The sequence below is a fragment of the Chinchilla lanigera genome, unplaced genomic scaffold, assembly GCF_000276665.1.
Source record: "Chinchilla lanigera isolate Chin_1 unplaced genomic scaffold, ChiLan1.0 scaffold00060, whole genome shotgun sequence".
Classification (NCBI taxonomy): domain Eukaryota; kingdom Metazoa; phylum Chordata; class Mammalia; order Rodentia; family Chinchillidae; genus Chinchilla; species Chinchilla lanigera.
In genome coordinates this window covers 3,955,377-3,972,046 of record NW_004955461.1, presented here as the reverse complement: position 1 = coordinate 3,972,046, position 16,670 = coordinate 3,955,377, and the positions used below count along the sequence as shown (strand labels likewise).

Sequence of the window (16,670 nt, the reverse complement as noted above, 5' to 3'; positions counted from 1 at the left end):
GGGACCTGAAAGTGGGTTGCCATTGAGGTCAGTTCTCTAAGAATGCTTTATAGAGCAGAATCATGGGATATACACAAATCATGAAGTGCATACAATGTGGGTCAAACTATAATCAGTCAATAATATTACAAGTATAGCGGCTTAGCTAATATTGATCCAAGAGAAAACAGGTCACGTAGCAAGGGTACATGGAAAGATCGAAGGCATTTTGGGAAAGGAATGGGTCTGGGTGTTCTGGTCATCTACCTGGGTGACTGGTGTCTATCTGGGCTTTACTGGACCAGGTGATACCAATTATTATACAATTCCAAGTTACTGCTGATTCCTCAGGCGGCATGGAGGTCAGGTCATTGCATCGTTATCTTGAGGCCTGGTCTTCAGATGCATCTCCAGTGACAGTTCTGATATGTCTTTACTTTTTCTACTGACTTTCTTGACAGTCCAGCCCTGCTCTGACTATATATTAATTTCTAAATGTAGCTGCCTATAATAATGTATTGCACTCAGTGACAAATGTGATAAAGAAAAATAATAAAGAAAAGAAACAAAGGATATACAGTGCATTGGAGGCTGTTGTTCTTGGTGGGAGTTTCAGAAAAGATCTGAGTGTGGAGAGGGGACCTCTGAAGACCTTTAGGGGACCAAAGTCAGCACATGTGGGAGGCTTGGCAGGGAATATCCTTCCCTGGCTGCTACGGTTCTCCCAGGTTCTGTTTGTAGGATAGCCATATTTCTCTTTATTGATGTATTTAACCCAACTTATGCTTTAATTGACTTTATGTTTCACTACTTTGAGCAAGAATAGCATCCCTCATATTTGAAACTCCAAAACTCTAACAATGAGAAGTTGCTCATTAAATGAGCCAGGTATCATTCAACTCACTTCACAGCAAGGAAATTATTATCCATTGAAACTACAGGAGATATCTGTAGTTATCTTCCCCATTTTACAGACAAAGCAACTGAAGCACCAAGATGTTAAGTAATCTTCTTAGAATCCCAGTGGTGGGAAAGGGATAACCAGGCTTTGAACACATCTGTCTTAAATATCAGAGAGATGAATGAATGGATGGATGGATGGATAAGATGTTGCAGTTGAGCCACAAAATGTTATCAAGTAGCTTTGTGTTTAGAGGATTTGTAACATAATTAGAACTGATGGGGGTGGTGGTTGCAGTAAAGGGGAGAGAATCCCAAGGGTGCAGGAGCTCAGATGAGAGAAGATGTGAGGAACCCAGTCCAAGAGGAGTGTGAGGAGCCGCACAGCACACAGGTTGCCTGGCCAGGCCCCAGGCCCCACTCTGCAATAGCAGCATGATCATCTGATGCTGGAAAGCAAGAGAAAACAGATTCAGGAAATCCCTTCCTCTCCAGGGACCTGACAAGTTGTGCTTTAGTCTAATTAATACATTTAGGAAGTTGGACCAAGAGGAATGTGATTATTTAATTGTTCTGTTCAAAGGGAATGAAGCATGCTATTAGCCTGGGGTCATGACTCCAAGGTTCATTTCAGGTTATTACTGAAGAGGAAGGTTATGGAACAAGAGTGGTTGATTGATTCTTTCTTTCCCGCTGTTACTCTCATTAATTTACAAAGATTCATTGTGTTAGTGCTCATTTGCAGAGTCTGGAATGAAATATAAAACAGATTCAGATGCAGACTGATAAGGATTGTTTAGTATCTACTATGCTATCTTGTTCCTTACCCTACATTTTCCCTTCTAAAGGTTTTCAGGTACAAGAATTTCCAGTCTGATTATAATTAACTCTTTTTCCACATGACAAAAGTTGTGTCTAATGATTAAACAGCAAGCAGGAAGTAGATACTTGACATTTCATTTCCAGTCTGGCATAACCTTGGCTGTTTTAATATTCTCCTTATGACCTAGGAATGTTAGGTCAGTGCAACTTTCTGAAAAATAGGAAAAAATAAAATGTAAACCTGAACACCTTACCCCACCCTATTAAATATTTATTTTTAAATGTTTCCCATGACTAACGACTGCAAGACAAGATTCACTTATGCTTCCAAATTGTCCATGATTAGCCTTGACTTTTATCCCTAGATCCATGGTCTATTATTGTCCAAGAGTGTTCTCTGTGATGTGGAGCAAACAACTTTTGGGGGCCTACTCTTCCTCTGAAAAACCTTCCTCTATATTTAAATATTTGCCCAATACTTTTTCTACCTTTAGATTTGCTGCCAGATGGTGGGTTCTGTGGGAATTCTTTCCAGGTTCTTGGTGTTCTAAGCAAAGAATTGGACAAAGCACACAGAAAAGGCAGAGAAAATGTAGATTTATCTAAATTGCAAAGTCATAGCTATACAAGATGAAAATTAATCAATGAACAGACTCAGGGTAGCCTGGAGGATAAGGAAAAGGGTCTTTTTAATCTAGAATTCTTGGATTAAAGACTCCCTCAGGCAAATAAAGTATCGGGACAGTTGTCATATCAAAAACCTTACTTGGGGCCAGATTTAAATTTGTCCCATTGAAAGACTTGCTTGGCTTCCAACCAGATGTAGAAAGATCAAAAGTAGCACTTTTCTGATTGGTCCTGCAAACAGCTCCAGCTTCAAACAAGAGGTTAAAAATATAACTTTGTAATTGATTGAGTGTACAGTGCTCAGGAACTGTGGAGTCATTTTGGGTCTTGTGTTCTGGGCATGCCCTGTGGGTTTGTATGATTTATGCCCAGTTGGTTGTCTGCTTTGCTCCAGCTCTAAACTCCTTCCTTAGCTTTTTATCATTTTGTGACCCTTCCTGGGTCCCATAAGCAAAAAACCAAAACAAATAAAACAAAACAAAACAAAAAAAAACCTCAAGAGCTTAATGTGATTTCTTAGTTTCTCCATTAGCAGTTGTCACATTCTATTCAAATTATTTATCTACATGTATATTATGTTGTGATTATGTGCATATTCTTCACTTCCTGTGAGCTTCTAAGTGCAGGGGAGTAAATCATATCTAAAGTAGTTCTCTACCCAACATTCCTAATAAACTGACTATGAATAACAGGAGCTTATGTGTTGTTTGGGTGCAAAATGAAAGGCTCTCTGACTTACCCAACAGGTAGGATTATGATGTTCAAAGAATGTGTTAAAAACCAAAAATCTTTGTGAAACAAAAACCACAAATAGTGCACTGATGTTGGGAATCATTTGTTTATTAAAGTGCTTTGAAAACATTTTGTAGCTCCATTTTGGTTGTGGAGATTTAAATTTTTTTTTCTGTCATTAAATGCAGTAATTCATTCTATACTGATCACGCTGTATTAAATATTATCTCTTTTTGTCATAGAAGTCACCTATTTACTCATATAATCAATAAATGTGCTTGTTAAGTACTTTGTGAGACACTGGAGATGGAGTGAGAAGAACAGGGGACCTCAGCCTTCATGGATCTCAGAACCACAATGGATTGAGACCAAAGTGATTCCTGCAGGGCCTGGTATGGGCAGAACTTTTCTACTTTGGGCCACCACCTTATTCAGTGCCTGCCCTGCGAACTGACCATAGTCATCTCCTATCACCCAAGCCCTCTGTTCATTGTTATGCTTTGATCCAGGCTGGCTGGATCTTGCAGATGCACGTGCTCTTTCTGTGCTCAGCCTTGATGGAACTAGGTCATCAGTACTGTCCTTGGGTGCTCAGCAGCACATTCCATCTGCCTTAATCTGCAAAGAAAAATGCAAATGGAGCAGTTCTGCCTCAGATTTTGCCTAGGAGCTCCACCTCAGTGTCTGGGAACTTTAGTTACCTTTCAGCCTTTGTTTTCTTTTCAATCCCAAAGTAGCATCAAAATAGAATTCTTCATGGAAAAGATTTCAACTTCCTTTGATAGTCACAGTGTAGTGAGAAAAGTAACCTGAATATAAATTTTCTTCCCAGTGTTTAGTTTTTTGTTGGAAAGAGATGTTCTTTCTTTGTAATAAATTGTTAAAGCTATGGATTTCTGCACATAAAAGGGTCCAATTCAGCACCTCAATAGGCTTAAATATTCTTGTAGACTTGGGGCTATGGCCAATGGTTTCTGATGATCATTTTCATGAAAATCAGCCTGTCTTTCACTGCCTCAGTCTGGCCCCCTGCTCTCCCTTCGCCTCTAATGGGAAGTTTGCTGAGAAGGAGGTGGGGAGGAACGAAGGGTCAAATCTGTTACTTTTTATAGAGGCAGAGTGAAAATAATTTCCTGTGAAAGCTGAGGACATTCCTTCATTAGTTTTGCTTCCTGCTCTGGGTCTTATATGCTGAGTGATTTTTTTTTTTTTTCCCTTTTGGACCGTCTATGGATCCACTTCCTGTGCCTGAGGCTGCTGAGAGATAGTTTTACAAGCTCAGCCCACCTACACAGCAGTGAGCCTGGAACAGTGGTGAATGAAAAGAAGAGATTCAAGAAGACATCCTTGAAGCTTTTGGACATGAGTTCAAAGGTGAAAACTCAGAGAGGTGCCCTGGGAAACAACCAACCACAGACTTTTAGGGTTAAGGAAGATTTAGTGGATGAATATGTCCTGACTCTCTGCTCCTTAGATCTCAATATTAATCATCCCCAATTTTTCTCTTACCATAGTCAATATGTATTTGCTGAGAGCTAGTTGTGCAGTGTATATGGCTTTCAGGAGTACAGGAGTCAGGCAATGGTCCCATGAAAAACTGAAATAGACTTCATCAGAAATGTGACAGGATTGTATAACTAATGAGTTTGGGTTGCTTAGCTTCAGGCAAGACTGCATCTAAATTTTAAGTAGTTGCAGGAATTTTTTTTCTTCATCTTGGTTTAATTATTATGTTAGCATTATTTTCATGCAGAGTTTTTCTAACCATCTTAGTTAATTTTCTCTTTGCTGAGACAAAATACCCAACACCTACAAGTTAAGGGAGGAAAGGTTTGTTAAGCTCACAGTTTGTAAAGGTTTCAGTCTGTAATTAGCTAGCTCCAAAGTAGGGTGGCTTGGCAGAGAAGAACAGTCATGGCAGGCAGAAGGCAAAGCAACAAGTGGGGAAGGAGACAAGACCTATTCTGTCCCTTACCTATTGTATCTATACTCCTGGGATTAGCATGCTGCGAAACCAATCAGTGGGTTGATTTAGCAATGATACACCCTTAATACCAACATCACACACTCTAGATTCAGTCACCTTTGAAAAACCCTAAGACTGCATGATGCTTAAGAGGAGATATGAACACAAACCATAACATTCCACCCTTAACCCCTAAAGACTCATGTATATTCCATTACAAAAAAGGTATTTAGTCTATCTCTAAGAGTGGCCAGTTTCAGCACTGCTGAAAAGGCAAGTCTCAAGTCTCCTCTGAGATTTGAGTCTCAAATAAAACTGTTAACTGCAAGCTTCTGTAGTAATGAAAAGAAAGTTAAACACAAACAACATTCAATGGCACAAGAGAGATATTTCCATTCCAAAATTTACATATAGGGGGATACAAAGAAATGGACCAAAGCAAGTCTAAAATACAGCAGGGCAAACATTAATTCCAGTAGTTCCACATGCAGCATCCGAGACAATTTGTGGCAAGATGTGAACTCCAGAGAACTTGGGTAGCTCTGTTCCTATGGTACTTACAGGGGTTGTAGCTCCCATGGCTCCTCTCTTGTCCCACTCTGCTCCTTCCTGGCAGTTTTCCTCAGAAGATTCACATTCCTGGCATCTCCAAACATCTGAGTTGTCCAGTACACATTTGGCTTTACATTCACAGCTTCACTTACCACCTTCTCAAGGGCACACTGCCTGGCTTTCCAGGCCTTCTTCTGAAATCTGGATAGAATCCGTTCTGACTGCACAACTCTTCTATTCTGCATGCACTTAAAATGATTATCAGGTGAATAATTCCAAGGTCTGTTGCCAGCTGGAGCAGTAGCTAGGCTGTGCTTTCTCCACTGTAGGGGTTGAGAGTGTCTGGATCATTGAGCTCTATGAATATAATTAGAAACAAGTTCTTTAGGCCACAACCATTCTGGAACATGTTGCTTTGGGGCTCTCTTGTCATAGCAAAGTCTTTCAGTTTTGCAATTCTGAGCCTGGAAAGGGTGGAGTCTTGATGCTTCTTTTTATATTTTCTTGTTCCTTCTCAACAATGAGGATCTCCTCTGCTCTATATTTGAAGTCCACAGTTTTATTGGAACTTCCTTTTGGGCCAAATTCACAATCTCTGAAATCATTCTGCTGGGCTCTTTGCTCTTGATTCTTAACATAGATCTGGCAAATAGCCCTTAGCAGTAGCCACGCCACCATCTCAATGTTTGACTGCCTTGAAATTTCTTCTACAAGATTAATTAGTCTGCTGCCACTAATCTCAATCATAGGTAAAGTTTCTGGACATAAACGAATTGCAGACAAACTTTCTGCCAAGCCATAGCACGCATTGTCTAGAGTCCAACAGCCAATGCAGTCCTTCTTCCCAGCAGAAACCTCCTGAGCCTGGTATTTCCTGGCAGAATTTCTATCAGCCTTCTGTTCTTCTGAGCTCTGAGAAGAATCTCCCATACAGTACAGTCTAAGGCATTTCAGCTCTGCTTTTTCAGCTAGTATCTCTGAACCTTTCCAAACTCTTCCCACAAGCCATTCCCAAAGGCTTTCCTATAAGCCATTTCCTAGAAGCCATTCCTATACATGGTCAGGTATGATCACAGCAATGATTCCATTTCTGGTGCTAAATTCTGTTTTAGACACTTTTCTTATGGCTGAGACAATATACCTGACATCCAATGTTAAGAGAGGAAATTTTTATTTAGCTCACAGTTTATATTCATTTCACAATTGGCTGCCTCCAAGGTAGGGTGGCTTGGCAGGGGAGAACAGTCATGGCAAGCAGAAAGCAGCAAAACAACAAGCAAGTGGAGATGAGACTATCTGTTCCTCACATATTGTATGCAGACTACTTGGATTAGGTTGCTGCCGAACCAATCAGCGTGCTGATTTAGCGATCACACACCCTCAATCCCAACATCACACATTCTAGATTCAGCCAACTGTGAAAAACTCTAAGACTGCATGAAACTTTAGGGGACATCTCCACCCAAGCCATAACATTAACTTTTAACTTAGTAAACAGATGACCTAGGCTTATATTCTCTGAGTTTCACCCTCATTTATGAAAGGCTCCATCTTAAGTAATGTTCCAAGAAAAGCCCTAGACTCCCTTTTTCATGGTCATGTAATAGACCTTATGTTCCTCCTGAGTGAATTACTATGACTTGAATCACTGGGCCTATTTTCCTTTCCCATACCTATAAGCAGGGGTTTTATTTTTAGCTCTACTTTTATGCTTTGGCATGAGAATGGAAGAGCAAGAGAAAACCAAATTCTATTAGGAGAAAAGAAGAAATTAACACTAGAATAGAAATAACACGAAAATACATCTTATTATGTGAAGAAATAGACTGAACCATGGTAGTTAATGTGCCCAAACTCAGATAGGTAGCAAGGATTATTAAAATAATCTTCAAATCTGGGTTTTTATAGCATTGACACATGTCTTCTCTATTAGCTCAATGTTTGTGTTGACTTTCTCATTTGAATATTCAATGTATGTTTCTGTTATGTGACTTTAAATATGTATTTCAGGTGTGTGGAATTCAGTATGCACTTCATTTATGTGCAAACTCCTAGGTGGACTCCAGAGACACCTGCCTCCTGATGTTTATACTTTTACTTGACTTCTCACTTTCAGTGTGGATCAAACTTAGTGAATTGCTTCTAACCAACAGAAGGAGGCAAAAGTGATGATGGTGTACTGGTGCTGTGATTTGGTTATAAAAGGTTGTTAATGCCACTTTTCTAGCAGATATCCATTCTCTTGCTGGTTTTGATGAAGCAAGCTATTATATTGGGGAAGTTCACATGGCACAGAGTCGGGGCAGATTGCAGCTCACCACCAGCAACAAGCAGAGGTAAAAGGCCCTCTATCCAGCTGCTTGGAGCAATCCACAAAGAACGTTCTTGAGATACACTATCCTGTGATTCCCAGCCTGGACTATGCCCATTGCTTTCACCAATCTGAGATAAAGTATCTAGTATATAGGTATGATCCCATTTCATATAACAGCTCAATTTGCCTTCCTGATTCCAGGAAAGGGTCAGGATGAGAGTGAAGATTTCATGAAGGTGACAAGGTGATGAGAACAAAAGATTCCAGGTGCTGTCAAACACCTGAACATTTATGCTTGCTTGTACAGCCCTCTAAGTAAAAAAATCACCACTGACCCCCAACATAAAGTTGTGCATGTTTCTTATTGTTCCTTTGGCTGCTACATTAGCTCATTTTTAAATGATAAATTAGGAAGATCAATTCATATATTATTTTGTCCCACATAGTAACTTTCTCCAGCAGAACAATGTCCTCCATGGAGTGGATGAGCAGGGTGGGGTGAGGAAGAAGTCTCTAAACTGCTCCCTGAATTCCTAAATGGGGTGTCCCCTCACTTAATCAGGTCAGCTCTTTCTACTTAATATACTTCTGGCAGTATCAAACTAGTGATAAAATTTCATTCCATTTTTCATGTCACAAATATTTGGCCAGAAAAGAAAAAAAAGTTTTAATCTCAGAGCAGCTGAGAGTCAAATTCATAAATAATGGTGTTTTAAAAGGTGAGCCATTCTTATTCCACACAAATGGCGAATCCTTGCATTATTGATATTTGAGCTGATTTTGTCGGAATTCCTAAATTTTTCTCTGGGGAGTGGGGAGCATTCTTCTCTTAAAAACCTGTGTTGCTTAGAGAGGCAACATTCAGAGTCCTATGAGCATCTGTGCCATGTAGTGTGATTATGTTTTAAAAGACAGACTCAAATAATGTGTCAATTGATTTCTCTTATCCTACTAGTGTTCATCAGGCATGCTGTATAAATAAATATGTAGTGCTCACATGAAAGCACTGAAAAAGAGATTTGAGACTTCAGATATCAATCTGAGATGATAAGCCTAGGAAGAGAAGAAAAAAGCTTGCAACAAAAGTTCTCCCACTCCATGACTGTAATTACAAGTCTGAATTCTACTTTTAAATTCAGAGACTCAGCAGTTTTTGTTGCTTTTGGAGGGGTAGGGAAACACAAATGTTTAAACCACTGCAGACAACTTACATTCTCTTCATTCCTGGCTACCTCAAGTTAGTGAAAAAAGACAGAAAAAGGAAACAAAACTGTGTGTGGACCTGGAGAAAGGTGATGAGGTAAGACTTGGTGATTAGAGATGATGAGTTGCTTAGTGATGGCTGAGTTGTATAAAGAATAGCTGCAAATATGAAACTCAGTGTCTTACAGGAAAGAGCTGAAACAACAACTGGCGCTGTTGTAGGCCTCAGTTTCTGCATGTATTTAACACATGCTTATGAGGAGAAGGTTCTGCAACACCTACTCACTATGTGTGTGACAAAGTCATGTAGGTGAGTGTGTCTGATGAAATAGAACCTGTGCGATGTCACTGATACTGAACATTTAAAAGCAGTCTGTGCCCAGGTGTAATGACCTGAATAAGGCTTGGGAGCATGGAGAAGCCCGATGTGAAGGAAAGGATTTTAAAGATAACAGAGCAAGAACAGAAGACTAAATCCTAAAGTGGCACTGTGACTGTGCCAGGTCAGATGACCTGAGGCAGGTCAGATGGGGCCTGTGGGAACACAAGCGGAGCCCTGAAGGCTGACACCCTTCCTCAGGTCCAGCCATTGCTGCTACTCAAGAATCCCAGTGGAGAGATGCCGGCTCTTCTGATGACTCATGACGAGCTCCACAGGTAGGATTTTATGCCATAGAGACTGACTGTAAATTTATAGAGAGAAAGGAACAAAAGTGACTGGTAGATAAGCAAGGGAAATAGAGTGGCACAGGCGTGAATGACCTGTTCTATAAAACAGAGATTTGTTTTCAAGGGGAAAATGAGACCTTTGGATTAAGTTTATATACATGCATCTGGTCAGCATGTGTTATTGAGTACTCACATGTTCCGTGTGTGTGTGTATGTGTGTGTGTGTGTGTGTGTGTGTGTGTGTGTGAGACATAAAAATAATAACAATGAGAAAAAAAAACTAAATTTCTTCCTTCTAAAACCTGTTCTACATTTGATTCCTATTGGAGTCAACACAAATCCTCCTGTTGTTGGTGCTTCCCCTACTTCTGCAAATTTATTGTTCAATGCTTCTTGGGCATATCAGACTTTTCACAGTCCTTTCTCAACTTCTGTGTTTTTTCTGCGTAAAGTTCCTTTCTGAATATCCTGTAGAACAGATTTAAGAATTTGTCTTTATGTAGCTCCGTAACTCACTTTGTGTTTTGTGTAGAGGACTATTCACTGTGCTTTGAACCTCCATAGCCCTGAACAACATCTAGTAAGTTGAATTAAAATGCAAAACATGTCTGCTTTCCAAAAGTGTGCATTGCTTGAAGGTAGGAATTGGATATTTTTATGTGTTCCTTTAGCACATGGAATAGTTATTGAAACATAATGGGTTGTCCAGAAATATTTATTAAAAGAAACATTACTACCTCAGCTGCAGAGAGTGGAAAGAATAATGCTTGGGCTACTTTAACAAAAAAAATAAGAGCTGGACAGAGTTAAAAATTATCACTTTTCTTTAATACAATAAGAACTTAAGCTAGAGGTCAGCCACAGAGTTTATAATCAAGGAAAGAAAATCCTTCTATAGAAAGATGGGACATAACACATGATTCTAGTGGCAAAGTATGAGATAAAAAATGCTGAGCATCACTGCAGTTGGTCAGAATATCATCTAGAAAATTTTAATAAATTGAGAAACAACAAGCTTAGGGTAATGTGAGTGTACAGAATTCTTGGGAAACAAAATTAAAGGAGGTACTATGAATGCTATTAAGTCTACTGTGTTCTAAATATAAAATATTCTGTTCACTCACAAATTGAAATGTATATGATAAAGCCACAAAAAAGCTTATCAAGAGAAAGAGCAAATGATACAACCAGACTCAGTGATGAACCAGACTTTGAAGTCATCCAAAAGTTCATTTACAATGGTTAATACATTAGAGTTTCTAAATGAAAGGGTGAACAACATGTAAAAACAGGTGGGAAATTTCAACAGAGAGATGCAAACTACAATAGTTTGTCAAATGAAAATTCCAAGAAACAAATAAATAAGCTAAGTAACAAAGATGAAAATTGCTTCTGGTAGGCTCATCTGTAGACTCAGTATGACCAGGGAAAGAATCACTGAACCTAAAGATAAAGAAATTCTCCAATCAGAAATGCAATGAGGAAAAAAAGGAAATAAAAACTTTTAAAAGAACAGAATATCTAAATGAGATGAGAGTGAAAATTTCAAAAGGTCTAATAAACAAGAGTTGGAATTCCAGAAGAAGCAAGGGAAAATGCAGAAGAGAAATATTTTTCAAATACTATTAAATACATAATATAACAGAAATAAGAGGCAAAGGTTACATCAAGCAGAATAATCCAAAAGAACAAAAATAAAAGCAAGTATAAACACACTGAAATTTCTGAAAACCAAAGATAGAGAAATACTTGAAGGAATATGGGGAGAAATGACAAAATAAACACAAAAAAGCAAGCGGATTATAGTAGACATCTAAATTATGAAAGGCAAAAGACAATGGATTGACATCTTTAAGTACTGGGAGAGAAAAAAGATACATAACATGTTTATATCCCTATATAAAATATCTTTAGATAGTCTTTACTTAATTTTGAAGCACCTGGAACCTGACAGAAATAATTATTAGTAACCTCCATGAGAAGAAGTATTACAAGGAACCAGGCATGGTGGTACACGCCTGTAATCCCAGCACTTGGCAGGCTGGGGCAGGAGGATCGTTGCAAGTCTGACTCCAACCTAGGCTACAAAGTGACCACAAGGCTGCCTGAACTGCATAGCAAGACCCTATCTCAAATAGACAAAAAAGAAAAAGAAGTATTATAGGAACATTTTTAGGACAAAGACATAATAAGAAAACAGGAACTTGGATTCCCATAAAATGATAAAGATCTCAAGAAATTTTAGTATGAAAGTAAATATGGAAGATATTTTACCTTATTTTATTTTTAAAATAATTGATTAAAGTAAAAATTGTGGCAGTGCATTGTTTGTACTGATGCCCTTTCTTTCACTGGTTGTAAGAGGGCAGTACTGTGATTTGAAATCCGGGCAGATATACCAATGTTGCTGTGGCTTGTGCACCTGTGTGCTATCAAAGGTGGTGCACATGGACACTGCCAAATGTCCACACCTTTGCAGGGACAGACTCTATGATTCATTGGAGCCTGGGCCTGCTGGAACCACAGATCAGGAACAGACATATCAGGAACAAAAAGTTCCGGAATGCAGTGTGGAGCTTGTGGTGTGTAGTGCTAGTGCACTTAGACCTCCAGGAATAGGTGGTCTCTCCTCTGAAAACTTTCAAGGATTTCAGCATTGCTTTGGGGAAAATGGAGGTATTCACCCTTTGCTCTGGCTTCTATTTGCATGATGAATGTACTTTTCAGATGGTGAGCTGACCAAATCTTTATGTTCCCTTATGTACATGTATTCTCATTTCTTTTCAATATAGGTAGGCTAAGAAATTTCCAAATCTTTAAATAATGTTTTCCTTTTGAAGAAAAATTCCATTTTCAAGTTATTTCTTCAACTCTTTGCTCATAAATCTCTTCAGCCAAAGATAAGCAAGTTCTACCTATCACAGAACTTCAGGCCGTTAATATAGTTTCAGCCAAGTTCTTTGCCATTTTGTTGCAAGGATGGCCTTTCCTCCATTGCCCAGGAACTTGTTTCTTATTTCACTCTGACATGTCATCAGAATGGTCTGAATTCTGTTTAGATTATTGAAGCATGAGATTTTCTCTACAAATCTATTCTTTTCTCCCGGAACTCTTTCCAGAATAATTTTTAAAGGTCCATTCATGTCAATGTAGCCTTTTTCTAGCAGGCACCTAAAAGCTTCCGATTTCTATCCATTATCTAGTTCCAGAGCCACTTCCACAATAATGAATATTATTACAGCAGCACTTTAGGTACTACTTTTCTGTTTTAGTCCAGGTAGGTTGCTGTAACAGAACATCAACTATTGAGTGACACTTCAAACAAAAGAATTTATTTCTAACAGTTATGGAGTCAGAGAGGTACCAAGTCAAGGGGCCAGTGGATTAGGTGAAGTTGGGGACTGGCTTTCTGATTCACAGATTCCCACCTTCTTGGTGTGTCCTCATGATGTACAAAAGCTGGCTAGCTTTCTGGGGTCTCTTTCTAAGGGCATTAACCTCAATCATGAGGACTTCACCCTCATTATCTAATTAGTTCCCCAAGACCTCATCTCCTGGTACTCTCCCTTGTGGTGTTAGGATTTCAAAATTTAAATCTGAGGTGAATGCAAATGTTCAGACAATATCAGAAGGCAAAATGTAGCTAAAAATGAGAGTGAAATTAAATGTCCTTTCCCACAGGGACAATGTGTAGGAGAAAGCAACTGCTGAAGGAAAAAAATGGGATGTTAGGGGAGAGAAGCAATGTTAGCTGAAAGGAAGGTTCAACTTTGTCTTCAGAGTATAATAGGAGGATACTGAGTTCATGCAATGGGAGTTCATAAGCTCCTTACAGCACACAGACAAAAATACAGCAGATGGGAACAAAAGCATGAACAGAGGAAAGAGAAAGAAGGCAGGTAATTAAGACAAGAACAGTCACTCCAACATAACCATTTGTGGTTGGAAAGAAGATTAATGCTTGAGGAAGTGGTTATTTGGAGGGGGGCAAAGCTAAATTTGTGCATCTATAACTCCTCTAAAAATGTATTATGTATACTTTGGACACATAATAACTTAAATACAAAGCACATTGTGTCTGGTGTAGTAAATCCTTAGTTGATAACAAAGACTTCAATCTTTTGAATTGAATTTTAATAGTTTAGAAGACATTTATCACCCCAAACATACATACAGACAGACAGACAGACACACACACACACACACACACATACACACCCCATAGTATTCTTCAAAGATACACAATACAGTTGTACCATGTATTTACCTATAGTTCTCTGTCTAATAGCAAGGTATCCATTCTCATTGGTTGTTTGTATCCATGACGTTTCATTTGACAAGTAGTTGTATATGTATACTGCTCATACTCTTACTTGCTTATACACACATGTAATGTTTCACAAGGAAGGAGGGATAGTCTTAGGGACATTGATGGTTTTGAAGTCAGACAAACTGGGTTTTTAATCCAGGAGCTGACATTTCCTAATGATGTGAGCTTGGTTAAGTTCCTTAAATGATTCTCAGATTCCTTACATACAATTAGGGTAATAAATACACCAATTATATTTTATTGAAGTCAACATTATATTCCATTGAAGTCAACCATTGGTGTTAGAACAGAATATAAAGAAATCTTCCTGTTCTCCCAATTGCATAATTCAAACAGTGTTTGGGAGCATTGTAATGCATTAGTTTCATCAACTATATTAATTTTATTGAATGCATTAATTTTCTAGCTATATTTAAAATCTAAAGTATATTTCCAAGGTTTCATAATTTACTTCTTTTCTATATTGAGATATAGCTTAGTACTTCTTGAACCCAGAAAGTGTGCCATTGAGATATTTTATGTCAAGGTGAATATACTTCATCATACAGCATCAAGAAAATCACTCCATTATTCTATCATTGCATGTTAAGCACGTCTACACTGTAGTTGTTTTCTGTACTGCTTTGTGAGTTACCTTTAGAAAGCTTACTTATGGTGCATTGAACACTTATACTTGTAAAATGATATTACTTGGACTACTACTTGTTGTATTTAATGATTTTATTGCCCAGACACAGCTTGATGATATTTCCTATTTAGTAATTGTACAAAATGTAATAACTGAGCAAAAGCCCATAACACAAATTGGTACAAATTCCATCTGTACCAAGAATATGTACATATACTTGAGAAAGTGGTTTTCTCCTTATATTAATATGAGTGTTCCAATATTTTAAGAGACTGAAACATAAAAATACTAGATTGTTTAGTGAACAGTCTAGTTTAGTGAACAATCTATTTTTTTAGAAAAGTGGGTTTAGTTCTTATCAGTCAGATTCCTCAGTTGACCTTAGTGTATATCATACTATTGAGAGTAAAGGAAATGCAGATATGCTCTGGTACTGTTACATAGAAGAACCTAACTTTGGAAGACCAATTTGCACTTCAGTTTCTGATCCTCATAGCATGAAAATTGAGTAGCTTGAGTATGCAATTGTTTTCATTTTCTGGTCAATTTCAGATCACTGTGGTAAAACTGAGCAATAGCCTTAGCTGTGGAAGATATGCAGAGAAAATAAATGATTGAGAAAAGTTAATTTGATCAAAGAGGGCTAACTTCCATTATTTTGTTTCATCTTTTTAACACAGTAAGTAGTAATGCACATCCCAAACTTTCTCCCTCTCACTCCGTGTCAAAATGTATGAGTTTTTCATTTTCTCCTGTGCACACCTTAAGATCTGATTTAGCTGATTTGTCACTATTATCCATAACATCACACTTAGGTTTACTTTATAAAGACACACACATTTGTTGAATAACTCACTGTATTTCACTAACTAGTTAAAAGCTATTTGTAATGTTTTTATTTATCCATGCCATCATAATACATTACAGTTGCTCTTAAAATGTGTTTTATTTATTTGTGTTCTCAACCAGAATTAGTTGGGAGCAATGAGGTTTAGTGAGTGACACTGTAAATGGCCTCAGCAATGGTGCTGTACCTCATAGTCATGAATTGGGATGTGTTACTATGTGCAGCTCATAGTTTTCATTATGAGCCTTATTTTCTCTACTTACATTGTACTCTATGGGATTTTCTTTAAGTTATGATGGTTGACAAAAGGATGTCTAAGAGATAGTGATAGTTGTATGCCCAAGTAGACAAAAATACTTTCTTTAATGTACGTGGTTGAATAAAGATGGTTAAATTCTAAAGGTAATTAAAAATTGGTAGGAATCATTTGGTACTCTGAAGAGTGTCACAACGTTGTGACAGCACAGAAGCATTACACAACAGTTGTCTCAATAATAGTTGGTAGAAACATTGGCTGGGTGATGCTTCACCAAACTGCAGGGCATTGAAAAGAAAATTTTCTAATATATACTACCGTTAGTATAAACCAGTTACCTTTATCATTCCCTATAATGTTTCTAGTGTCTCTCACATCTTTCAAACTGATCATGTGTTCATTTATTGAGTAATTGCCCTAATAATAAATTAATGTCTGGGTTATAAATGAACAGTGATTACTGAGAATAGTAACTGGTCACCAAAAATTAAGATTTGGTTAATTTACTGTTTATATGTCATGACTTTCAAGCTGTAGTGTGAGGCCATCTGATCACATTTTTAATAGAATAGAGCCAACACTAGATTCTACCCCACTGACTAAATGATTCTTCACAGTGAGTCCAATTCCAGCTTCCTGGCTTCTTTGTTCAGTTCCTTTTAGAGTCACACTTGCAAGAATTAACACATTCCATGTGTTACCTGAAGTTCTGATTTTAATAGTAATTATTTCTAAAATGAAAGTTTCTCAATCCTTACCATTCATCTTGGTTAGGAAAGATTTTCTTGAAGTGTAGAAAACAAGAACAAAATATGAAAGGAATGAGGGAGAGGAGAAGAGGGGAT

The 16,670-nt window shown here is 38.0% G+C and overlaps 1 long non-coding RNA gene across 1 annotated transcript in view; it reads left to right on the top strand.

Moving 5' to 3' along the window:
• Positions 1-9,623: 9,623 nt before the first annotated feature.
• LOC102006004 overlaps positions 9,624-16,670 on the top strand; it is a 70,634-nt gene continuing 63,587 nt past the window's right edge. Inside the window, exon 1 of the long non-coding RNA XR_263078.2 lies at positions 9,624-9,752. This is a non-coding gene — a long non-coding RNA (uncharacterized LOC102006004). The remainder of the gene's footprint in view (positions 9,753-16,670) is intronic.